This window comes from Gymnogyps californianus, unplaced genomic scaffold (genome assembly GCF_018139145.2).
Source record: "Gymnogyps californianus isolate 813 unplaced genomic scaffold, ASM1813914v2 HiC_scaffold_32, whole genome shotgun sequence".
Taxonomy (NCBI): Eukaryota; Metazoa; Chordata; class Aves; order Accipitriformes; family Cathartidae; genus Gymnogyps; species Gymnogyps californianus.
In genome coordinates this window covers 64,016-88,842 of record NW_026114202.1, presented here as the reverse complement: position 1 = coordinate 88,842, position 24,827 = coordinate 64,016, and the positions used below count along the sequence as shown (strand labels likewise).

The window sequence follows — 24,827 nt, the reverse complement described above, 5'->3', positions numbered from 1 at the left end:
TAGCAGCCATCTTCAGTCCTTCTGCTCTCCCCTCTGTTAGTCTAAGGGGATATTATGTTTGACGTTAAAAACAAACGAACAAACCAAAACAGTGATGCTGTTCTTCTCTTTTCCTTTTATTTTGGGAGCTGCAGTGACCTCAAGCAAGAGCCCTCTCACCCCTTGTTTACAAAATCTGAGGGAGAAAAAAAAACAACAAACCACTAGCCAATAGTTAAAAAGTGAAAGGATCACAGAAGCCATCAAAATAAACAGTTCTTGAGAAGGAAGGGCTTATGTTCAGTCCAAACATACTGCTGTAAATTTTTGTGGACAGTTCCTCTGAGGGTCCCTAGGCAGAACAGTGGGAGAAAGAAAAGATAAACCTGAGATGAGAATCTCCCCGTCAGAGAGTTCCCTTCTCCATTTCACACCCGCTTGCCTTTCCCCATCACAAGCTATTCCTGTATTCATCTGAAGACCAGGGAACTGCTCCCTGACGTCAAAGCAGTTTCCCAGCAACAACTAATGAGGGCTGTCCACCACAGGGGTTTCCTGAAAAGCTAGCAAGGAGTTACCACCTACTTTCTACAGTGTCAAGATGCAATAGGACAGCATTGAACAGGAACTTCTGTTAACTCTTGCATGGCTCAGAGGAAAATCCTGGCACAGTTCCTATCAACACATGTCCTAATTCTTTCAGAGAACCCCAAGCAGAATTCCTTCCACCTGAACCCATCCATAATGAAATACCACATCAGGTAGGAGACACCTGCAGATATGGAGGTGTCAACCAGGCTCAGGAAAAATGCATGACATTAGAAATAGCTCTTATCCTCTTGCTGGCACACTTCTCTTGTGCCGTGCCTGCGCCAGTCAGAAGCATAAGCACAAACATTAAAAAGCTGGCTGAGAGAGCAAGGTATTCCCCAGCCCAGCTTACCATTCCTGAGCTGACCTGGGCTCGCAAAGCAGATCCTCAAACTTTACTAGTCAGACCCAAAGCATGCCAGTTCCCGGCAAACCTCCTTGGGAGGAAGGCAAAAAGTAGGGCTGCTATCTATATGCCCCTTTCTGTTTTCAAGGCTGACGTTCCTGCTTTTCACCATGCTGGCAGAGGATACTGAGCCACTTGACGCATTACGTAGCCAAGGGGTACACAGCAAATACAACACACTATGGCTGTTTTCTGGGATCCAGAAATTGATTTGATCATTGAACAAAGGGGAGAGTGATGATTAAAAGAAAAAAAAATCAACTTCATCTTTTGGCTGCCACCTGCAAAAGTTGGACTTGATAGTGAAGGGGGAGTCTGAAGAGCAGTTAAGGTATTCCCCCTCCCACTTTCCCACAGCCTTCAGCAAGATGAACTCAGCCTTCACCTGCTGAAGTGCTCACCATTCATTGCAGCAGCTGTTGCTGCTGTTTGCAGATCCTCGAGCCACAGGTGATGCTTCCAGTTTAAATAAGCATTTTAAAGACATGAAGAGAAAGAAAACAGGTCCAACACACCTGAACGAAGATCCTGCAGTACAGTAACTGGCTAATACCTCAAGCCCAAGAAAACCAGCTCCTAGCACTAAATCTCAAATGAAGGGAGCATCATTTCCAGTACCTCATTTTTTAGGCAAGACTGGATGATGAACATGTGCGAGGAGGTGGTAAAGGCAATCCAAACTCCTGATTCCACTAAACCCAAACCCAATTCAGTGATAGGCTTAAAATAATTTAAAATTGGGGTTAATATATATGTGAACACAAATATAGTCCTACAGAACACCAAATTGCATAAGCTAACCTGAAAATGTCACATGGCACGTAGCCAATTAACTAGATAACATTTCTCATCAACTAGCCAGCTTCAAAAGAGTAAATTCTTTAACATATAACCCAGCAGAAGAGCAGGGAGTATTTTGTCTTTGCAAAATGAACAGAAACTACCCAGGAGCAAGCTGCATAAACACCAAGCTAAGACACAAGGAGAACCCATGAGACTGTCACAGGGAACTCCTTAATGACATGGAAGAGTACAGTATGCTTATCGGGGATTCCCCTGTCTCCTGTAGGTGCATCCCCAGCATCACAAAAAGAGGAAGGAGAAAGCTCATCTCACACTCTCAAGTCTTGAATGAGATCAGAGAGCCACATACTCATTTTAGTACAGCACCATTTTAAATTAACCCCATCAAGCAGCAGAAATCCTGTCACTTACCAGAGATGAATGATGTCAGGTCCCCATCCCTGAAACACTTGCTTGCATTTATACCTATACTGTATTTTGCACGGTGGGGGTATGGGGAGAGGAAAAGAAAAGTCTTTGGTCAATCTTTCTCAAGCCCAAAATAATTGAAGACTTACTCTAAAAAGAAACTCACCGTAGTGGTTTTGCACTCTCAGCAGGTCATCTATTTCCCGATTTCAACGGAGACTTCATTGCCACAACCAGTTCAAGAGGAATTTTGCCAAGATAATATCGCTTCTAAGAAGCCCCCGCCAGCTCTCAATCCTGAATAAAATGCTAGCAATCTTTGCTGCTGCTACAGCAAGCTAATTGCTCTGACAAGCAGCTCTGAAGCAAAGCAGAGCCCAGCTGTTCAGAGGGATGTCATAGAGAGCTCTGCCAATAGCCACATGCACCCCCCCCCCCCCCCTCCGCTCTCATTCAAATACTTCAATGGAACTGCCTCCGCATAGCCCTGAGAAGACTTTAAAGACACAGCATCCTTCCCCTGCCAGGCACTGGAGCAACACAAATGTAAGTGTAGGAGCAAAGAAGAGATACCACAGTAAACATCAGCATCTTCCAGAAGAATTCAAGTGCATGGACTACACTTTGCAGAATGCCCTACATGTGCCGAGGTAGGTTACAGGCAGCCTTGCTTCACTCCTATCATTGTTGCCATAATGTTTCCAAGGGGTCAGTTTGTTGATGGTTTCATTTCAATTCAGTTATTTTTTTCTTGCTCATTTATTAGTGATTAAATACTGACAGAGACAGGAAACAAGAAATGCAAATGGCCCTAGACAGGTTTTAAACCTCCCTCTTGCTTAAATTTTCCCCAGAAAGGGGTTTTCCATCCCAGACCTGGAGACTCTACAGGCACACAGGCTGTGATCAAGTCTCCTCTCCATATACTAAAGCTTACTCTCAAGCGCACAAGGCAGCCTTGCTGAGCGTCATGCACAGGCAGACTCTGTGATGGATCACAAGCACATCCTGTCCCTCACCAGGCTCAGAAGGTGCTTCTTGTTGGATTACAGAGATCTTCCGATTACAACTCTAAACACTGGTCAACAGCAGGTAAGCCTCATTCTTCTTCTGCGCCAACAGTTCCTGCTGGGCAGGAGCCCATCCTAGGCAAGGGGCAGCCAGAGCTGAAGAGAGTGCACTCTTCTGGGGCCAGTGCTGACTTCAAACATGATCAGCTCAGTCAGCAGCTGGTCTCAAGGAGGCTCCTTGCTCAGGCTGAGCTCTGGCAGTGCTGGAGCCAGCAGCAGAGCAAGGGGCAGCAGGGCTCACAGGGCAGCTGTCTAAAGACAAAAGCTTTGAAGAGAAAGGAGATGAAGACAAGAAGGCAGGATCAGCCTTGGCCTCAAGGAGATGAAGAGGCTGAAGTGAGACAGTTGCAAAAAGGTTGAGATGCACAGCTTTAACTGACAGCATCCATTGCAAATAGTGTAGTGCTGTGCTGGTAATGCCTATTCAGGACTTCCCTTCACCACTTTTGCTAAGTTAATGCAGTTACTTCTAAATGATCCCCTGCTACAGCCAAAGAAACAGTCCAATAAAGCTTTTAAAAAGCAAGGAGATGGACAACAGAAATCTGATACATTTCAGCTCCATGACAAACTGAGGTTCAAGTTTCTAAAGCAGCCCTGCTCTGCAAAGGACTTAAGTTTAAATGTATGCATGAGCTTCTGTCTTAAACCTGCTTCAAAGCCTTCTGAATCAAGCCTGTCGTGCCCATGCAGAAAGCAGGTGAAAGTTCCTGGCCAGCTGTCCTCCTCTTCCTGCTGAAACTGCTGTGATCCTGGCTGCAGTAAACAGCTCCTTGCCTCCACCCGCAGCAATACTGACATTTGAAGAGGGGGGTCCCATGGCTAGAGAACCGGAGAGAAAGGAAAGACAGAGGGGCAAGACAGACAGGGGGTAATAAAACAAAAGTCACTTGCAATGCTATACCAGTGTTTTCAAGGGGAGGGCCTCAATTAATTGACCCCCACATTGGCTGAATGCAAAGCCTTCATGGATGTTATATGAGGTTTCCCCATCAGAAGGTGCAAAGAAGACAGATCCAAAGGATTCAAGTTCCTTTTATGCCTCCTATTTCTGGCCACTTCAAGTTCTTTCCTCCCAATTCTGCAAAGAACTTTTAAAATGAAGGTGCCTGTCCAAGGAAACTGAACCATGATCTCCCAAGCTCTTTGAGAAACAGTCACCACTGTCTGAGCTGTGCAAGCTTGTAGGATGAGGGCCTTCAGCTGAGCTCATAGGCTCTGCTATGGCAGTTTCTCAGTCTGCTGCACAGCAAGCCCTGAGAGGTAGCAAGTGACTGCATTTGCAACAGCTCCATAGATTGCTCAGCAGGAAGTCAGTCTGGACATTCGTGTCCCCCTGGCAGAAAGCACGTGCTCAGAGTGACTCCCTGTGGCAGCTGAACCCAGCAAAGCTGCAAGATTCAGACAGAGATTAGGTTAACAACTACAGCATCAGGGTTTTCCCCCCTTTTTAGCTCATCTATTTTGAGTTTGTTTATTCCTGTCACCTAGCATCCAGGCAGGCCTCGAGTTTCAAACCTGGAGTTCCGAGCCCTGAAGAAGCTCCAGCAGCTACTTTGCAAATGAAGAAGCAACAGAAAGGGACAGAGGAGTTCAGGTCCAGCAGCACTGCTCCAGCATGCCTTGCCCAGGCCAAGGATCTTTGCTCCACATAGACAGAGCCTTAAGATCACCACAAAACCTAGTGAAACTAACACAGCTTTATTTTGCTAAAGAGCATCTACGGTCTGCTGCATTTCGACTCAGGATCATTAAGGACAGTTGCTGGCACCCTCTACTCCAGAGCCCTGCAGTGGCAAGATTAGTACTATAAAAGGAGGGAACTTTGGATGTTCTTCCCTTCTACCGGGTCTTCCTGTTTTCAAAGACACCCAGCTGGCAAAGCATGTTAAGCAAGCAAGAACATTCAGTCAGCTTAGGACCCTCTGCTGAAGCCCCACTGTCAGTTCTTAACAGCAACATTAAAGCAGAAAGAAAAGAAGCTCCATAACCTGAGCCTGCAAACCTGATCTCTAGCACTTAGATGCCTGGCAGATGGCTCAGCAAGGACAGATTTCCGAGTGAGAAAGCCTTCCAGCCCTAGAACACAAGCACCTCCCCTAGACAGCACAGATGCGACCTCCTGCGGGCTTGTCCAGCTCTTTCAAAAACCACTGCCCATTATCACTATGAGTCGGCAGCATTTCATCTTCATGAAGCACGTGTGTGTGAGAGGATTTCCTAAGCTGCATCCTTCTCCTTGGATGGGGAGACAGTGAATCCTGGGTGGGAGGAGGAGAAGGAGAAGGAAGAATGAGTCAGCCCCACCAGCAGCCTGGACAAAGCCCTACAGAGAGGGCTCCTGCCTTTGACACCTGAGAGCCATTTGCTTAGGTATTGCGTGTATGTGCGCGCACACACACGCACAATGAAACTAGGTCAGTGAAAGTGGGGCACAGAAAAGATGCAGCAGCTCTAGGTATTGTCCATACTCGTAGCTTGCAGGGAAACTGCCTATGCCTAACATAGTAGTATTGCAGAGCAAACAAAGAAAAAAGCAACAAGACATGTTCCCTCCCTCCCTGGCAGACATGTATCAAATGAGCCTAGGCTCTAATTTGCCCAGCCCAGCTTCTGTTGAGAGAAGACAGGTCAATTAGGTAGTGGATATAATCCCATCAGAAGGGGGGGGGGGAAGTCAAGACTTGTGACACCAGTGGGATGGCACTGGTGCAAACCCTCACCATCAGCCCAGGACTAGGCTCCCCCATGTGACAGACATGTACCAGGCAGCCTCCATCAGACACCTACAGCAGCTAGAAAGGGAGAAGAGCACTACCAATGGACTTAAATGCATTCATTTACCCACTCAGACCACAAAACTCCCTCTCCCCTTCAAAAAGGGGAAAAAAACCCAAACAAGAGAGCCTGGGACAGACACCCTGTTGCAGGCATGTCAAACACCAGCACTCTCACTTCTGCAAGCCTCAGCCACCACACCACCATGGTGATGAGGGAGAGAAAGCAATCCTCAAGCAGCTAGAGAACTGTATCACGGACTGTTCTTTGGGTTGGAACTGACCTTGCTCATTACATCCAGCAGCAGGCTGCAAGCTATCATTAATTACTAAAGTGCATAGGTAGAAACACACTCTCCAGACAGCATACACGTCCAAGGACATTATGAGCATGCAGACTGCAGGAGAGATTTGGAGAGCTGGCTGCCTAATGTGACTCAACTTCAGGGTGCTGCCAGGTATACACACCAAGCATCTGAGCTAAGGGATCAGCTTGGACAGGGAACACTCTTAGGCAGACACTGTAATAACCTCCACACATGGCAAGTCAAAGATCTTTCGTAAGTCCTCCAGGCCACAGGCTTGTTTTGTTTTGCAGCCGAAAAATGTGTATGCAGCAGAAAGACTTCTTTGTGTTTGGAGTCAGGAAGCGGGAAGGATGAGAACTGCAGCACATCGCTGCTGGGAGCTACCTACTCTAACATGTCTCGTGAAAACAGCTCAGAACATCCAGAACCAGAGCAGGCACCCATGGAAAAGCTGAAAGCAGGAGACCAGCAGAATCCCCACAGTTGCGGCTGAAGGAAGGGTGTTCTGGTCTTACTCATCCTTTTCCATGGGGCATACAAATGGAAGAGAGGGAGAACAGCCAGGATTCCTCATCCAGATTATGACCACCTGAAAGATCTTTCCACGTAAGTCCTACAATCAGCATGTTTTTCTTATCAGGCCCAAGGTCTCCTCAGAAGAGGCCACAATAAAGGAACAAGGGGTAGACTGAAGGGGGGCGGGGGGGGAAGTACCTGCACAGTGGAGACTCCACTCTCAAAAGTCACAAGTCAGAGAGTCGTGAGGAGGATGACATTCTGAGGAGGACAGAGAAACTCAGGCTATCAAGAACTCTGCCTGAATGGCTTCTACTACTAGAAAAGAGACAAATTTGGCTTATGCCCAAAGAAGCAAGATCCAAGAGTCAAGCCCTGGCCCACCCTGTCCTCAGCTCACCCTGCTGCTGCGAATCAGTGTCACTCCAAGTGCTGCATGAGCACACACAAAATAAAGGCACCTGCTACTCTTACACACCCAGGACCTAAAACCAATGTGAGGACAGGGGTGGGGCTCCTGAAACTAAGAGAAACAATACAAGAACCCTTGAAGCAGCTTGCTTGGCCTAAGAGAGAAGAATTTGGAAATTAGACCATAAGGCAGAATTAGTACTTCACTTTGGAGCCTAGCAGAAAAAAAGCACACTGCCCTAGATTTGGGTTTCACTGGACTAAAGCATTTAGCTTAGCAGTAATCACAGCTGCATTTTCACAGCGCACTGCAGAACATTGCACTGGTCAGCTACTCAAAGCCATAGTGCTCATAGCAAGCTGCATCTACTGCACTTCGGCATTTAAAAACATGCACTGCCCAGTCCCTCACTCAGCTGTTACTGGGACCACCTCGCCTTCTAAATTCTAGCCCCTTTCAGCCCTCCCCCCGCTTTATGCCAAGGACATAAAAGCATAGTAAACTTCATGTCACTAATGAGTCAGCACACAGGGAAGTACACACTTGCTCCATGCCAGCAAGACATTCCCAATGTGGGAGCTGAACATGGCACCAAGTGAATTTTTTAATTGCAGACATTTCTGGAGTGACTCTGCAAGAGGAGGCAGGCAGAGCTGCTGCCTCTGCTCTCCCTGACACCTCCCCTAGCAGGAAAGCGACAGGACAGCTCGCTCTTCCAGCCTGACCCTTCCCTCCTCCCGTGTGACTGAAAGGACAGCAGTCTCCCCAGCTCCATTAAGAAGAAAGTCCAGAAGCAGCAGGGATGCAGAGTAGCTAAATCCATCAGCTCAGAGGACAAAACAAAGGCAAAAGAATACAGGAGAGCCAGAAGAAGAGGGGAAAAAAAAGAAAGGGAGAGCAGGAGAAAAATATAAATGCTGAGAGACACTCAAGGAAGAAAGGGCAAATTAAGTTTAGTGAGTAGCTGGAAAAACCCTTCAGAGATGAAACATCTTGCCTACCTGCTCCTTTCAAAGGCTGTGCTGCCATCTCTGATGGATAAGGGTGCCTGCACTGGATGTGGCAGGGAAGAACAGAGAAGGGTTTTAAATTTAAAAGAAATTACCATTTTCTACTAAGTAAAAATTAAGCACCCCCCCAAGGAGCTTTGAGTCAACCTCAGCCTTAGCCATAGTCACTGACGCTGTCTTCTCCTCTGCACGTGTGTGCACACACACGTGCATGGAGGCATCTTCTTCCTAGGCTGAAGCCAGTCTCCAGCAGTAAAAAAGAATTTTTATTTTATTTTTTAAAAAGGGACCTTCCATTCAAATCTGGCTCAGCTGAGGATGTGTTATCATGGCAACCATCCCCTCCCTGTCTGCCCCAGCAAGGAGAGTATGAAAACACACACATCTGAATGATCCTGCACCGGCACAGGCTGCGACCAAGCCCCATCATCCCCTCCAGCCCCTCTCCAAGCTGAGGCTAGTGTGATTTGACATGAACCAAATCTGTCAATGGCTCAACGCAGACACGTGGGCAGTAATGAGCAGTGGAAAAAACGTAGCACACTCCATTCAGCTCCAAACACTGATAAATAATTCAGGAAGAGAAATGCCGCAATACAGAGCACAGCACGGTTTAAAAATAGAACATGCGCCGATGCCAGCGGAATGGAGGGAAAGGAGAGAAAAGCAGAGAAGTGGCATGAACTAAAGCGTGTGTGTCAACAAACTGGGCAGCTCATGGATGCTGCAGCAACCTAGCTCTACATATTGATCCCAGCAGATGTTTATTTGCTTACCCTTTAAATTGGGAATCCAAAACAATTATTATTATTAACATGGCAACAGCAACCAGGGCTACCCCTTCTGGATCAGAGCCCTGAAGCAAGACATATACCCAAAAAAAGAGAAACAGCCTCCACGCTGAAGAGCTTGCAGAAGTACATGGGTGGGAGTATGTACAGCGAGCGTGTACCTGCCCACCCTCCCTGCAAGTGCGGCAGCGACTCTGCAGCAGTATGGGCACCAGCTGCCTGGTGTCCAGGGTCTGGTATAGTCCATTACCGGTGAGTCCTGCTCAGGTGGGGAGCACGCGTAAAGCTTAGATAATAGAGGTTGAGCTTTGAGAACTTATTTGGTACAAATCTGTTTTCTATTGGGGGGTGAAGGTGAAACGAACGCTAACTGTTTCTAATGGGAAAGTTCGAGCCTTTTTCTCTATTCAGCTGTTCTTTTCTAAATCCAGCTACCTTAAATTCAGACACTTCCACTCATCATTCGTAACATCAGTTGCTGGCCAACTGTCCCAACATTTATATCCCACAAAATACGTAATATACAAAAATATGTAAATATACTATACAAACATGACCACCACCACCCTGTTAGGCAACAAGCACAGAGAGCTCAGAAAACTGTTCTCTCTGGATTCCATTGCCCTTCCTGCACTAATAACTGCATGTTAAAAAACAAACAAACAAACTTCATGCTAACCTAAAATATTCAAGTGTCTGAACAAGTCTGCAATACAGGTGTCACCTGTATTTTCGTGGTGGGAATTAGGACACAGCAGAAGTGATGTAAGGTTAGAAAGGTCATTATCAGATCCAAGAGTTCCTCTTTTCAGCTGTAGAGACTAACACATTTCACATTTACTATTAATTATGAAGAAGCCTTGGTCACAGATACAGCCCCTTTATCCCAGTTTGCCGTTGGGCTGCTCTAAAGAAGAAGATGGTGTTTCTAGGTTTTGCAGAGCCTGTGAAAAAATACTTTGACAGATGGCTGCTTTTTTCCCTCCTCGCAGTTTCAAAAAATAACACCAGAAAGACACCAATCTCTCCCTGCTTCCTTGTGAAGAACGATACCAGTTTCCCAAGTACTTGTAAGACAGGAAACTGCCCCTAATAAGAAAATACAGAGTAAATTTTGGTAAGGAAAAATAAAATACTATCGTGTACAGTTAATTCAAAACCTAATAGATCTGTACACAGAAGAAGCTTCCCATAAATATTTTGGGGTTTTCCCCCAAATATATATAAAAAAAAATTGAAGACATGAGGGAATAAAAGCAAAAAAAAAAAAAGTAAAAGGCTACTGAGAGGAAGTTCAATAGACAGACTTGATGCCTGCTTGTAAGGAACCTCAGTCTTAAAGAGGAAATCATAAACAAGTGGCTCCTTTGGTTTCAGCAAAGATCTCCCAAAATATATTTTGCCTTAAATTTGAGCGAAGGTGAACAAAACTGTGTTACTCAGTCTTAATCACTGAAGCACTGCAAGGCAACATCCATCTGCTTCTCTGAAGGGCAATTTTAGTGGAAAACTTGCCTAAAACTGAGTATGTTGCCTTCCTGTGTTTTCATGTGGTCCTGTTACCTTAGTCGACTACTAACGTAGTTTTAACTATATGATGACGTTTAACCTGAAATGTGAGCCGCTGCTCAGAAGGTGCTGAAAAGAGGCTTTAAAGGGAGAGGAAAAAACACAAACTTGTGCTATAGCTGGAAAGCCCATGCTTCAGTCAACCAGCTTCTTCATGAGGAGGCCCCCACCTGAGGGGGCTGAGAGGAGGAATGAGCACCGGGCATCCTGCAAAGCCTCCTGCCTACTTCAGCTGCAGGCAGCCAGGAAGAGCCAGTATTGCTGTAGAATATGCACCTGCATTTACAAAGCAAACCCACAACAGCCACACTAGGTCTAATTTTAGGATTTTCCCTGCCTTGCTTCAATGTTGAGGCTTTCACGGTCCTATTTACATGTTCTACAAGCAGGGGTCACACACCGGCTGGTGTCAGCCTGTTACCGGACACTGTTGAGTAAACAGAACTTGCACGCCTGGCACCGAATGGCCATGAGTATCCAGAGTGGGTGATGCTGTCTTACAGCCAGTTGCTATTTCTGGAAAGCATGTGATGTTACTTTACAGTACTAAAGGAAGATGTAATGACAGTAGTCCAACCACTGTCTTGGGACCTAGTAATTTTATATACATTATCAGAATTGCAGTTATGAAAAGAATAAATCTCCCAACAACCTCAGAATTTCTAATGTCAAAGTTTTGTACATTTAAAATATTGAACAGCTCATAACGGACACCTGAAGTCAATCCCATGTACAATGGGCTTTCACATGTTAAAAAGCCATTTATGTCTCAGCCCCTAATTAGAGTATTGCTTGCTCGAGGTCACAGCAGGTAGCAACTTCTCCCAACCCTGCTCCTGCACCACCAATGGAGAATTTTCCTGGATTACTTTTAGCCACCAATATTGCTCAAGGGTTTCTCTCTGCAATACCTAACCACAGTATTCCTGAATAAGTTGTTACAAAGACACTTCCTCTCCAAAAATCACTCTGCATTTTACTAGTCCGTTGGATACAAACCTAAAATTATCATAGAGAGTAAGCTTAAGAAACAGACTGTGCCTTATTGAGGCAGAGGGCATGGCAGTGCTATAGGTTTCAGTTCTGGGAAGTTTTTAACTCCAGGCACATGCTATGCCTGTATTGAAGGCTCCTTAGCCAAGGTTGACTTGATCAGCTAGGGACACGCTGTTATCAGGATACTTTTTTTGGGGGGGGGTGGGGGTGTGTGTGGTGTGGTGTGAATAAAGTAAAAAAAAGATAAAAAATAATCAAGGCTTATACAATTGTGCTGACCTAATTTGTGTGCATCTCTTACTTGTCCAACTAACATTTCAACACAGCAGCCACTGTGTTGATACTCTGACAGAACAGTTAAAACCTCAAAAAAAGCCTTCTGATAAGCGACCAGATAAAAGAGAACCTATTAGTGCTCCCACTAGTGGCAAGACAGAATCATGAGATCAATCCTTAGCACGGAATCCATCCACAAGACATTGACCGTTAAGAAGCCAGGCTCACCAGTTCTGCTGCTCACTGAACAGTTCATTTATTCATATAATTATGTTGGTACAACCCTGAGCATAGAGTCAGTTATAGGCCAGAGGTTTCATTATCCAAGTAGCTTGTTCCCATAAGCAGCAGCTGTATCAGATGAAGCACATTTGTACCAATACAAACACAGCATCAGGCAATAGGGCAGAATTGCTTTCACCATACCAGCACAGCAAAGCCACACTGCTTAGGCTGCTAAAATCGCACAGATACATCACGTGTGTGAAAGTTGAGATTTTCGCCAGTACCACTTTCCCAGTTTTGGGGAGCTATGCGCTGGCGAGACCATGTCTGAAATGCACTCAGAGGGTTTCACGTACATTCAGCCAATGCCAACGAGGTACGCTACTTCTGTAAACCCCATGTCCCTGTTTAAATGAAGCCAAACAATCTCAGTCCCAGCCTCCGTTTGAAACTGATGTGGGGGAGATATGGGGAAGGGGAGCCTCCCTGCTTTTGGGCTATTGTAATTTTAAAGGGAGAAAGCAGCTTTGAGGTTGGAGCAACTGCACCCAGTTGCGGAGGCAGAACACAAGCACCTCTGCATTCTCCCCACGTTCTGAATCTTCATTGTCTTTTCTGTCCATGCTCTCCCCTTTCCCTCCCAAGGTCAAATCACAACAGAAGGATTGGGCTCAAAGCACCTGTTCATTTTGTTTTGGACATGGGGAAGCAGGCAGGACAGGATCCTATTTCCTAATAGACAGTATGCCTAAAGCCTCCCAGAAGAGGTCAGTTTCTGAGATACAGCAAACACCTTCTGTAATAAAGTGGCTTTTGTGTCTAAACTCAGCTCAGGAGAAATTAGTTTCTCAAAGAAAAGGATGTCAAAGCAATATAAAAATTTAAAAACTTCATTAAAAAAATACAAGCGAGCTGCTATAAAGAGTAGGCTGCATCTGCCCACACTCAATAATCGTCACCGAAATTCACTGGGAGGCAGCAGTGACTCAGCCTGCAGTACACAAAGACAGCTTGTGCTCCCAATACATAATGAAACTGGGCTTTATACAAAATCATAAATCCGCATGCGCCCCATTGACAACACACATCTAGGGGAATCCCAGCACTGACAGACAGGCGGGGAATCATCAGCCCTTCCTCTTGCTGCTGCCCACACTCAAGACACAAAAACGTCTCTGCAGAAGCACACCTCACCTTTGCTTCAATCCGGGAAGTAGGTCGTGTTGTCTTCCAGCTAGGTTTACTAGGACTCAGAAATCAAGAGAACGTTCAAAAAAAGATGGAGGAGAGTATGATATATTTGAAGGGGGAGGGAAACTAACTCTGGTCCTCAGCTACATCCCACTATCCTTTCAAATGTCACCTCCAGCTCTTAAAAAAAAAAAGGGGGGGGGGGGAGAGAGAGACAAATCTATGCATGGTTTTATTAAATTGTTCCATTGTGTGAATGGATTAATCATACTTCCAGTAAAAACCTTAAGGTATACAATTACTGCAGTTCACCTCCTGCCCAATAGCCACAAGAAACATAAGGCTTTCTTATAGATTGTACTGTTTGCTCCCATACCCATGCTGTCACATCACTTAAAAAATACGTTTCTCAGAGACACTTTCTGTGCTGGTCTCCAGAACGACTCCTCCATTCAGGCATCCTCAGCCTTTTTCTCAGAACAACCACTAACTCCTATAAAAACTAACCAATACAGAAAGCCACTCAGCAAATGAAAAATCCTGTCCTGTGGAATGAGGATTTTAGCAGCACAACACATTTGAGTTATAAACCCTTCTACCTGTTCACAGCAGAGCACCGGCCTGTGAGCCAGGAAAGTGCAGGACTCTTGGGTTCTTACCCTAGCTCAGCTCTGCCTTTTGATGCTATCTCAGCCAAATCATTTCTTCTCCCTGTTCTTCAGATCATCCACCTGTAAAACAGGGATTACATGCACCTACTCCCAGTGGGGTAGAAAGGATTAATACATTAGTGCTGCAAACCCCCCTTCTAAATCCCTCAATGTACAGTCATGGGCAGGGACGGGATGGGACAGGGGAGTAGGACCAAAACAGCTTTATTATTAGTTCTGCTTTTGTGTTGAACTTGGATTTAATAAAGCCAGTTGAGCAGCAGACACAAGAGCTTATTGGAGGCTACCTCTCTCTCTACTGCTTGGGGAGACTGGATAGTATCTGCCTTGACTCTCACTAAAGTCTCCAGAGATCTGTCTTGCCACAGCTCTACTTGGGCTACCTTTATGGAACCAGCTGAAAAGCATGCAATTCATTTAGATATCTGCACTTTCATGTTGCCAGGCAGCTAATTTCTGAGTGATCCTAAAGCAGTTATCCAGAAAGAAAAAATAAACAGGATATACACTACGTCATCGATGGATCTAGGCATTAATGAACCAAATTACAAGACCCTTCAGGAACTCGGCCAGGTCTCTGCAACTGTGCCAGAGTGGGTGGGGAAAGCAACAGTGTTTGGGACATTGTAACTAGCATCATCCCATAACACTGGGTGAGTAGCAGTGTCTCTGTTGCCAGCACTTGCACACATTAAGCAAGTCAAATGTATTTTGAGTGCCTGATGACTGCTGAATATAGGGGTGATAGTAAGTCTCTTAGCTGGTTTTCCATAGAGTCACCACGCTTGGTCTTCATTGCTGGGGTATCTTAATGGACAGAGATACAAAGCAAAACTTATTGCTAGAGGAAGTTAATAGTTGGCACTAATTACCTCTAATTCACAGTCAAATCATCCCACAGATAAGCTAGAGAACAAGCCTTTAGGCATTAAAAAAAAAAAAAAAGACATTGCAAACACCCTTTTTGACCTTATCTAAAGTGCTGGGAAGGATCAGCTAGAATTAAAGACAAATGCATTGACACAAACCCAGCTGCTTGCTGGAAACAGAGTCTATCTGGTCATCAACTCTCTTTTTGTATTCCATTGCAAAGAGGAAGGTACCCCACAAATTGTATCAGCTTTAAACTTCTTTCCACCACCATGCTTTCTCCCCAGAGCAATGTTCTCTAGCTGGAGTGAGGAGACCATGCCACCACCAGCTGGAGGTGCTGAGATGTTGCATCCATCTGTGAAGTCCTTCAAAACAAACAGCATCCAAACATGAAACACCTAGATATCCAGGGCTTTCAGCACCTCTGCAATAAACCACGAACAGCAACAAAATAATCCAATCACTCTAAATAGAGTGGTACCTATTTTGCTAGCATTAACTTCCAGAAATTTACACTTTAAAAACCAGCAATGGTCATGTAAAAAAAGCCACTAGAGAGGCAAAGTCAGCCTTTCAGTCATATCTGGCACCAGAAAGAGGAAGCCTTGATAACAGTTCATTTAGGCAGAGGTGGTGATTGAAGGTCAGGACTCTGGGCTCTTCTCAAGCTCCGTCACTTCCATGCCATGCTGCAAGCTTCTTAACAGTACGGAAGTGTTACTTACACCTCATCGATGCCCAGGGCAACTGCTGTTCCTAAGGGACTGAAATCCTTAGATGAAAGAAACCGGGAGAAGGACAATGGGTTATTATTAGAAACTAGTATTGAGATAAGCTGGAAACAGCATCCAAACCCAAAACTATTCTACCTATTTAAGGCTGATGCTTTAGCCTCAGTGAGTGAGATGCAAACATAGCATCAGCTGAAGTGCCGCCTTCCCTTGCCACAGACCCAGCAGCGTTAATCAGCATTGCCACTTATTTCTCTGACCTCTCCAAGTCTTTAAGATACACCACCACCTACAGCTGCAGCTGTGGGCACTTCCAAAACACATAATTAAAAAAAGATGCAGACCAAGGTAAAAGTTAAATTCACTTTGCCCACAAGGCTTATTTCCTCCCAACATTACACTTCCCTATGTCAACAAGCAAAGAGACACAAATGTCTTCTGCCTTTTACTCGCTTTAGGGGCTGAAGAACAAGTTACAAGTTTTCTGACCCTGCAGTCATGGTGAGCGGTTCATCATAATTTCAACAGGCATCAAGTCATTTTGATGTGGGTTTCAATCTCTGCTGGGGCCTTTGGATCAGTCCACAAAAGTATGTTTGTGAAGAATTTAAGGCAAGAAACGCAACTCAGCGCTGGCATGCAGAGGAAGTACCAGAGGCACAGAATATTGGCAAGATCATTTTATTAGGAGTTTATCTTTAGCCAAATAAGAGCCCTTTGAGAAGTCTTCAGCACTCAGGTGCCAAGCTGCATTTCCTGCCTCTCGCTGCACCATTACACTGGACTTCCTGCTTTGAATTACTCAGAAAATAGCAGCTCGCTGAGCGACACCAAAACCTGCTGTACTTGAGGAGTGATTGAGGCGGGGGGAAAGGCAGCTCCAAAACCTGTTCTGAAAGTTTTGGTACATATCCTGCTGTATAGCCTCTTTGGCAGCCACCTCCTCCTTAAAAAAAAAAAAATTAAAAAAAATAATCAAGTTCTTAAAATTAGTACTGATCTAGTTGAAGTTTACTATTAAACAATATAATGAGATGCAGTACACTGCATACGTGCACATATACACTTGCAAACATTGGTGCTGGGACTACCTGCATGCATTCTTCACACTTTTCATACAACTGCCCGTTTTGGCATGAAAGCACTCTCTGTTCCTCCACCTCATTCTAGGTAGGAATTATGCAATGACAAAATTACTTATAGTTAACATTTCTCCAATATACTAATTCTTTTCTTCATCTATCAGCATCTACTGTAGGAAGGAAGACAAGAAATAAAAGTTAAAATAGATAGATTGGAACTCTAGAGGACAGTGGGGGAAATCCAGACTCCACTGTAATCAGAGAAAGCTTTGGTACACACATTGCATTTACAAATAATTGGAGGGTAGAGTGGTGGGGGTGAAGACAACACCTGAAGAAAGGCTGAGAGAGTTGGGGTTGTTCAGCCTGGAGAGGAGAAGGCTCCGGGAAGACCTTATTGTGGCCTTTCAATAATTAACAGGGGCTTATAAGAAAGATGGAGAAAGACTTTTTACCATGGCCTGTAGTGACAGGACAAGGGTTTTAAACTGAAAGAGAGCAAATTTAGATTGGATATAACACATTTTTTTACAATGAAGGTGGTGAGACACTGGAGCAGGTTGCCCAGAGAAGCTGTGGATGCCCCATCCCTGAGAGCATTCAAAGTCAGGTTGGACAGGGCTTTGAGCAACCTGATCTAGTGAAAGATGCCCCTGCCCATAGCAGGGAGGGTGGACAAGATGATCTTTAAAAAGGTCCCTTCCAGTCCAAATCATTCTGTGATTCTAAAAGAATTTAAGCACTGAAATGAAGCTAAACCTGGGACCAGTCCTACAGACAGATTTTTTTTTTAATTATTATTATTATTTTTTTTAAATGGGTGATTTATACGCCTTCCCCCTGAAAATGGGGGTTTAGAATAGCAGCACTGACACAATCTTAAATTTAGCAACACAAATGGCATTACTACTATAAGGGGAACTCGATGCATCTGCGCTCTGACAAGAGGATACGATATCACAGGCAGAACAAGAGGTACTGCAGAACAGCTGGAAGAAGAGATTTGACATGGACATTCTCCACTGCTCTGATCCGCAAGCCAGCACTGAACAAGAGGGTCTGCTTCTCCCACAGCCAATTCCTTGCCATCAGTATAGCAGTTTCCTTCTCCTTTAATTCAGTTGACCGGGCCTCTCCATTCCCTCCAACTTCTTTTAAAGCCTGCTACAGACAACCTGTGACAACTACAACAAGGACAGGCAAGAACAACAAACATTTCTTCAATTTCTGTGAAACCGAGCAATGCTGCCGTCCCTTCTCCCAAGACTAACTACTCCAGGCAACAGCAGAATCCCAGGTCTTTATGCAACAGTTTCCCAGCCACAGGGAACAGTGGCTGCATGTAGTTTGGTAAGTTCTCTGGGACTTGCTTCCTTATACATCCATCTTACTTGAGAAGGTGCTAGCTTACTCCCAGGCCTTAGCTTTTACTTAACTAGAACAAGACATGCAAAGTTGCAATGGTTTAACTCAAGGGATAACATAACACCTGATATTAGTCAAGTCAGTGCAGCTTTGGACACATATAGTACAGCACTCTAAACCTTGTTTGCTGGGTTTAGCTCATACTTGTCACACAAGCCAAAAAAACGTATGCAGCACCATGCTGTTTAAACCAGCTACATCACGTTTCTAGCTAGATGTGATGCAGAGTAGCACAGTCAAAACACCCTGGGCACTGCTCTCAGCCACAAGGAAAACTCAAAAACTTGAGCCCAGCATAACCAATTCTAAAATATTCACCTAGCAGTGAGTCTGTAGGGAGCCTGGAGCAACCATTTAGACAGAAAAAGAAATACTGCATTTGCCCCAAGAAGGGATTAACTTCAACTGTCAGCATAGCATATAGATCTGCACTCCACACAGCAGGCTGCTGAGAAAGGCCCTAGGTAACACTGGAACCAGAAAAACAGAGCTCGTTTTATGCAAGCGTCGTGCCTGGGACCCCAAGAAGCGCCACCACATGAGCGGTATACAAACAGACCAGCTTCCTCCAAGAGACAATCTACAGGTATCTAACAATTCTAATGTTGCAACTCACAGGATGTAAGAGGCCACAGTCTGCTATAAGATGCACTATGTTCTGGCAAGCTGGAAAGCTAGATTTAGAAGCATCTGCTTCTTCCAGCCCAATGACTAGTACCCTGGGAGACTGCAGATCCTGTCTCAAACCAGCAACAAACAACAAAGATACCCAAGAAGAAATCCAAGAGAACTAACTAGTTCCTTTAATTCCACTCTGCTGAATGGACTACCAGCCTACACACTTAACCCTCACAGGTCAGATGGCTGCAGCTCAAAGCAGCACTTGACTAACTAGCATTTAATCTCTCAATGGAGAGAAATACAGCTACACCAGAGAATGTAACTTCTCAGTTTTGATCCTAGGAAGGTTTAAGCAAACAAAGCTACTAAGACTCAGCCAAAGAGGAGGACAATGCTACAAACCATTGTCTGATATCGTTAAATCACTCCAGGTTTCATCTTGTTCATGCTATGCGGGTAGCTCAAACTGTCCCTTAGGAACCACTCAGTAAAAACTGCTATGCCTGGTAACTAAGGGGTCAACTGGCTCCATATCCTACTCACCTCTAGGGCACCAGTCCCCAGTCAGTCCCCACTCAGGAGCAGGGAGAGAGATAAGAGACTGGACCATATCCAAGTGATGTTTCTCCTTCACAACTGGCAGGAGTTGATTTGGGAGTCTTAATCCAGCTCCTCAAAAGCCAAATGGCTGTGTCCAGTAAAGCATCATCATTGCAAGCAACCTGTTGAGATCCATCTTCACTTGTGCAATCCCTGGAGTCTGGAGTAATGGTTTACTATCCAGTGAAGCGGCCATCAAACACCACACTTTGCCATCTTGGTGGACAGACAAGAAGAAAATCAGTCTAATGTCTTTTCTCATCATCTAGTTTGTTCCATTAAAAAACCAAAACAAAACACTTAAATTTGTAAATACATACACACACACAGAGGAATAAGTTTCCAAAGTTTTCTATGCAAATACAATCTGTCCTTGCATTCCAAAGAAACAGGAATGAACAGGGAGAAATCTTTACCAATATATGTTTAACAGCTCATTGAAAATACAAAGAGCTGTGGATGGAGAAGTGAGAGTCTAAGAGAACATCTATTGAAAAATAAAAGATTTCAGCAAATCACCTGTGAACTATTGAATTGCCATTTAATCAGGAAGGAAGATTATGGCAAGCATACCTGGTATGATTTAATCAAGAATTTCCAGCACAAATTCAAGGAGAAGGACACAGAGGTTATGTCCGTCAGCCTTAATAGGCTATAGGTAGCAAACACGACAGAAATAAAAAAGAATGAAGCATAAGGAATCAGAACTATTTGAAGTAACCACGGGGAACCAGGTCTCAATTCTCAAAGGGAGATGGAGAACAGGTCAAGGCAAGAGATGAGACAAGATTCTCAACAAGTACCAGTGACAGAAAACTAAACTGAGACCAGCCACATGTGGAACTTCTCTGCATGCTGCCAGCAGGAAAAGGAGCACTGAGACAGAGATTTAGAATTAGCAAGGGCACTGGTTTGATTTGTAAACAGGCATGTGCTCATCTGCTTTCTGACAAGCAAACCAGGTCCCACAACATACTCCCGCTGCTCCCCATACAGATGGAGGAAAACAACTCTTGTGCACACCAATGATTTGGGATATCTGTGGCCTACAGCACACTCTCCTCTACAGTATCTGTTCCTTGTAGCACCAGGCAGCCTTCTTAGCACAGCTGGCAGGTAAGGACAGTTCTGCTGTTCCATGGGTCTTGATGAAGCAGCCACACCACCATACCAAAGAGCTTCTCCCCGCCCCCCCCCCCGTTAGGACATAACTCTCCAGCCTATCCTTTGTTTGGTGATAAACAGGCACCAAAGCTTGGCAATATTTCCAGTTCCCCAAGCAGGTTATCTCCCTTTATCAAGTCTTCTTTCCAGCACTTCTCTTCCCCAACCCTTTGGGTTCCTTACACTTTTTAAGCTTTGACTTTGCTCCAAAAATGAAGACAGCCAGTAATCTGCACCTACTGAGCAACACATGCAGGATTAACAGCAGCTCTGCCTTTCCAACTTACATCACATCTGAATCCTCTTCAGCAGAGTGGTTCAGATTCTAATGGATCACTTTGCATGAACAGAGGCCGCAAAAGCAGCAGAAGCTATAATAAACTCAAGGTTTCTTTGTACTCACAATTACAGTGGCATCCTTGAGCTCTAAGAAAAATAAAGCCTGTCCTGGAATGTTGGAAGCTTGGCACTTCTGCCAGAAGCTTGCTTAGTGTTCCTTGCAGCGATGCTCATTCCCTTACCGCTCCCACTACTAAGGCACACCTAGCTGCATTATCAGCATATATGGCTAGAAATACACCTTGTTTTTCCAGACCTCTTTTGTCAACACCGAAGCATCGCAAAAGTATACAAAGAACAGGCAGAGCTAAAGCAGTTGAGCTCAGCTTTAAGCGCTCAGGAGAAAAGCTAATGCATTTCTGAGCTGATCAGTCCCTATGTTAAGAAGATACCTACAAGCAACAGGTCATTCAGATTAGACAGATGCACTGAGTAGGGTGCTTGGTAGTATCTGCAAGCTGGTAAATCAGCTCCCAGGAATAGGAACTAATTCACCCCTCTGAAAAATCTAACACCTGTTTTTGGGCACGATTACACTATGTGAAACCATCGCAGACAGATCTCAGACAAAAAATGCGAGGGAGGTGGGATGATCATCCATGTCACATTTTAGCTGAGATACAAATCTGGAAACTATTGTGGGGGAATTTTAAATTCCCCAAGAGGTCACAAATCAAAGTGTTCAGGAATGAATGGCAAGGATTCTGGTGACACTCCTTCCCACTTTTTTTTTTTAATTATTAATTTTTTATTAGGAGCAGGGAGTTGCCTCACAAGGAATGCTTCACAGTGCAGGGGGCTACTGTGTGTAGCACTGCTGAAGGGCAGAAAAGAACAAGAATGTAAACCTTATGTCCAAATTAAAATTCAAGGCAACGTCTAGAATGGGTCTGTACAGCCAGCCCTGATGTCCTGACTACTGCATCTTCATTGCTTTTGATAGACAAGCTAACTGTAGTACAGGTCAGCCAGGCTCACCAACATGTAGGATACTCACACTACAGTGAAGAGTCAACCTGAGGCTGCATGGGAAACAGGTGAAGACATGGCAGAAAAGAGCATATGCTGGGACAGAGTGAAATAAGAGGGATCTTACACCAAACCCTGTGCAGGACAAATAAGTTGGACTAAGTTAAAAGGACACAGCTGTAGCAGAAGCAAGTACAGACCCTAGAGAGAAGAGAGGCAAATAAGGACTTTACCAACAAGTTCCGATTCTCTGTGGCCTAACAAAGAGCTGGAATAGCTGCTCATTTAAGGAACAATCGATAATAAGAGACAGCAGAAAACCATTGGGGTCTGCAAATGACCCTCAATGAGCCAGTTATGAACTGGCTAGAGCCTTGCCCACCATTTAAGGAGCTGGCACAGTCTTTGCACAGCACTCCCCCAGATCTGTGGTGCCCTTTTGAAAGGCAAACACCCTCCTATAAGCAGTTTCTGAAAGACAGAGCATCATCAAGGCCTTTATAAAATCAGAGACCAGTGCAGCAGCCTAAGCCTGGGCTCATCTTTCTTGCCCATCTCAAAACAAAAAGAAACAGGCCAGAAAGAACGACGACTGGAAACCAGAAAAGGTTGCCATCGATGAAAGAGATAATCTAGATCAAATTCTAAAGGAAATAAGGGAAGGAATTAAAAAAGATTCACACAGCGAGTGACAGAAGAGAGGTAACAATCCACCAGCGACATCTATTTACACACTGTATCAGGAGCTCAGAAGGACAACCTCTATCAGACCATTACAAACAGATCAGAGGAAGACTTTAGGTAATACCAACTTACCTGTGAAACTTGCTGCCAGAGTACTGCACTGGCAGGAGTCAGAGGCAACTTTGACACTCAGGCAGACAGCCTAAACACCCAAAACACCCCTGTGAGGATTTAAATGTGTCACAGGGCAGAGAACACAGAGTAACAAGTAATAAAACAACCCTTCCATGTATCCCTTTGGTGGCCTACACAGACCCTCTGAAATCCCTCCCGAACGTGCTCCAACCAAGCCAGAAGACAACTAACTCTCCAGCATTTTCACTCCTGTTGTTACACAGAGCAGGGCCCCAGAAGTCAGAAATGTTTCCAGGAAATAGCTTCACAGCAAAGACGTTGTCTGTGAGGATACCAGAAAACCTTACTGCGCTTCCCAGGCACTAGAACGGATACCTGGCCATCAACGATGTGAGGCCTCCTCTCCCACCTGTTGCTCTTTAGCCTCTTTGCAAGTGCTGTGCTGCACGCAGAAAGCTGTGGAACGAGGCAGCCACAGCAAGCTCAAGCACTTTCAGATCGCACAGGGATGCCCCCTGTATGCGTGCCAGCCAGAGATGCACGGTGCAGGGGAGCACCGAGCTACCATGTGCTCCGCAAACTCGCCGAGGCAAGCGGCCCGCTGCAAACTCCTCCACGCACCGACACCACAGCGAGCCTCACAAGCCCCGACGGCCAGCAACGCCCGGAGATGGCGAAGACCCAGCCGGACAACGCCACCGAGCGCTCCCCCGAGAGGGGCACCCCAGGACTCAGACACCGCCTCCGGGCGCGCCCTACCGACCCGCCGGCCCGCGGCGGCAGGAGCCCCGGGGACACGCCAGAGCCAGGACCGCGGCGCCCGCGGGGACGGGGGAAGGAAAGGGGACGCGGGGAGGACATCGCAGGCGGGTTCCCCGCGGGCGGCGCGTCCCTGACTGGCCCGGGGACACCGCTGACCGCCCTGCCGGCCCCGGACCCCAGGCCCGGCCCGGCCCGCCCCGCCCGGCTCAGGCCCCGACCCCGGCCCCGGCCCACCACCGCGCCCGGCCCTCGCCCCCGGCGGCGCGCACTTACCGGGCCGGGCCGGGCCCTGCGCCGCGGGGCCGCCGCCGCCGCCGCCGCCGCCACCACCCCGGGCCGTGCCGGGCCGGGCCTGGGCCAGCGCGGGCCGCCCGGGCGGGGCGGCGGAGACGGCGGGCGGACGGGGGGGGACAGGACGGGGGAGGGGGGCAGGGGGACAGCCGGAACGGGGAGAAAAGGGGAAAGAAACAGAAAAAAAAAAAGGGGGAAAGAAGCGGTGGGCCACTCCCCCGGCGGGCGTGCGCGCTCCGTCACTGCTCCGTGCGCGCTGCGTCACCATACCGCGCCCGCCGTGCGCCCGTTGTCGTAGCAACCTGCCGGACGCGACGCCGTGGCAGGCAGGCGGGACGCGGCAGCGCCCCCTGCCGCGGCGGAAGGCGCAGCGGAGAGCAGAGACGCTACCGCCATTCGGGGCGGAGCCAGCCCGCGGCACCGCCTTCACGGGGAGGGGCGGGGCCGGGGGCCGGGCCGCCGCCGCGGCGCCCGTCTCCAGCCCCGCCGTGGCCCCGCCCTCCAGCGCGCAGCACGCGGGGTGCCGGCTCTGCCCGGGGGGCCGCTCCCGCCCCCGGGGATTCCCCATCTCCCGGGGGCGCCGCACCGCACCATGGGGGGGCCCACACTGCGCTCTGGGCATCCCCTGTCGCCCCGGGGGCCCACGCCGTACGCGGGGACCCCTGCCATCTGCCTGGGCGCCCACCCCTGGGGTGGGCAGCGGGGTGGGACCGGGGTGGCCTCCCTTGGCTGGAGCAGGTTGCCCGGAGCCGAGCCCCAGCCCCCGGGCAGCCTCTGCCGAGCGGGCAGCCCCTGGCTGAGGCGCCCCGAGCAGGAGCGCCATCCGCCCGGATCCACCTTAACCCGGGGCGAGCTGTGCCGCGGCTGCCCCGTGCCCGGGAGAGGCTCCTGCGGGATCACAGGGGCGTTTATCTTGCCCGGGATCAGCCAATATTTGTGGCCACGTCAGGAGAACGAGCCCTTCCTCGCTCTCTGCTCCTGCAGAGTCCAGCGCTGCTGTCCTGCCACCGCGCTCTGCTCTCCCAGTCCCGGTTTGACTTCGGCTTAGCGGACAGTTGGAGGAACACTATTTGCTGAGACCCCCAAGCTGTCACCTCCTGGCACTGGAGATGACAGCCACGGTGGCTTTCCTGCTCCTGAGCCTTCTGAGG

At 47.0% G+C, this 24,827-nt stretch overlaps 1 protein-coding gene across 3 annotated transcripts in view; it reads right to left on the bottom strand.

Annotated features, from left to right (window-relative positions):
* R3HDM2 (R3H domain containing 2) overlaps positions 1-23,698 on the bottom strand; it is a 60,781-nt gene extending 37,083 nt beyond the window's left edge. For all 3 annotated transcript variants that reach the window (XM_050914163.1, XM_050914165.1, XM_050914164.1), the window contains exon 1: positions 23,659-23,698. The gene's annotated coding sequence lies outside the window, so the exon portion shown is untranslated. The remainder of the gene's footprint in view (positions 1-23,658) is intronic.
* Between the last annotated feature and the right edge of the window lie 1,129 nt (positions 23,699-24,827).